This window comes from Mizuhopecten yessoensis, unplaced genomic scaffold (assembly GCF_002113885.1).
Source record: "Mizuhopecten yessoensis strain PY_sf001 unplaced genomic scaffold, ASM211388v2 scaffold2329, whole genome shotgun sequence".
NCBI lineage: Eukaryota > Metazoa > Mollusca > Bivalvia > Pectinida > Pectinidae > Mizuhopecten > Mizuhopecten yessoensis.
Genome location: NW_018404492.1, coordinates 3,328,766 through 3,331,004, shown reverse-complemented (window position 1 = coordinate 3,331,004; position 2,239 = coordinate 3,328,766).

Genomic DNA, 2,239 nt, shown 5'->3' with positions numbered 1-2,239 from the left:
CCGGAATTTAATAGTCATTTGTCTTGGTTTGGTTTGTTTGTATTTTACGTCCTATTAACAGCTATGGTCATTTAAGGACGTGCCAGGTTTTGATTTGTCTCGGAGTGCTTCAAGGTGGGAAGTTCAAGGTGTTCTTTGATGTTTTTCATGTTGTTGTTTTTTTCTTTTAAGAATGAAAAAAAAATTAGATAAGAAATAATAATGTATTACTATAGAAATTACCAAAACAAAATGTCCGGTAATTTGTGACAAAAATCAATAAAAAGTATGTTGTACCGGACATGCATTATCATAGTAAATGTCTACCTGTTATTTGATTATTTAGTGAAAAAAATATATAAGAAGAGTTTATTGTAGGATTCGTGACTAAAAATCAAGCTTGCTTTTGTATTAGCGATGTATTTTTCAATGATTCAATAACAAAGGGGTATTGGATTTTAAAATATTTATTTTTAAATGATCATATATCCCTGTGGTTAACTGTGGATATACCTTTTATGTTAAAATGAAATCATGTTTAACTTGTTCACCTTACTCGGATGACATCATTAAAGCAGTGCGTAAATTATTCACAACATGTAGTATTAGTTTAAACTTATTTTATTGAACAAATGATTTCAAAGGAACGAACAACAAGTTATTACAATAGCACCGGCGGGCACAGCGATTGTCATTCTGCCGACATCGGACGCAGCTGATGTCTGTTATCTGTATCTGTATCTGTATCTGTATATGTACGTTGTAGTACCCGGTTCCGGGGTTTTTTACAACGGGAGAGAGAGAGAGCAGCTCAGTTTGATTTTTGGTGCGTTATAGCACTCTTAAAGGCCTCCAAATTAGGGGCACATACTACGTCATCTTCCAGGTGGTTCCACTCTATAACTGTATGTACGAAGAATGAGTTTTTGTATTGATCACATATGTACTTTGGTACTGTATAAGATTTTGTGTTATTTATAACTGATGCTTCCACCACATTATTCGATACATAGTCCGAGAAGTTTCTGGCCTTGATGTTCCTTTTTGGTCTGTTTTTTGTTAGATATAATGTTCGGCTGGAGGTATAGCTGGTATCAACCCCTCAACCACCTTGTACATAAATGTGACCCTCTGTTGTGCTCGCCTGACCTGGAGTGTTGGTAGTTCGAGTTTCTCCAGCATCCTTGTGATACATCCATCTTCCCTGGATCTATAGTCATTTGAGATGAATCTGGCTGCCAAGCGCTGTATTCAGTTTGTTCCAGTTTGTCAGTTTCTTTTTTTGGTATAAGGGTCCCAAATAATGGCGCCGTATTCAAGGATGGATCGCACTAGGGATATATATGCTGTTTTCTTGCAAGACGATGGACAGTGTTTTAGGTTTCTTTTGAGAAAGCCAAGGGTCGAACTGGCTCTCCTTGCTATTTTTAGTATGTGGGTGTTCCACTTGAGATCATCTGAAATTGTTAGTCCAAGATTGGGATTATTTTTCACTTGTTCCAAGATATGTCCATTTAGGGTGTAGTATATGTGACTTTTTTCTTTGATGTTCATAACATAGCATTTTTTGGTGTTGAATTTCATTCACCATCGGTTAGCCCATTTTTCCAGGTTGTTTAGGTCGTCCTGTAGTAGTTGGTGGTCACTGTACTGGTTGATTTGTCTGTATATCAAACAGTCTTCGGCGAACAGACGTATGCTAGATGTTACGCTTTCTGGTAGGTCATTTATATGGCACAGAAATAATAATAGTGGCCCGAGCACTGTCCCTTGTGGTACCCCGGAGTCAACGGTTATTTCTCTGGATGTTTCTCCCTCTAGTGCTCCTCTCATCTGTCTTTGTGTCAGGAAATTCGAGAGCCAGTTGTGGAGGTTTCCTCTGATGCCGTAGTTATCCAGTTTATGGAGTAATTTTTGGTGGGGGACTGTCTCGAAAGCCTTAGAGAAATCAAGAATTGCTACATCGCCCTGCTTGTTGCTATTGAATGATTTTAGGAGATCGTCCATAGTGACTGCTAGTTGGGTTTCACAAGAAAATCCGGAACGTAATCCATGGTTTAAAGATGTTAATATATTATATTTTTCAAGGTGGTTTAACAGTGTTTGCAGATAATGTGCTCAAAAAGTTTACAGGGTACTGATGTTAATGATACTGTCCTGTAGTTTACAGGGTACTGATGTTAATGATATTGGCCTGTAGTTTACAGGGTACTGATGATAATGATACTGGCCTGTAGTTTACAGGGAACTGATGTTAATG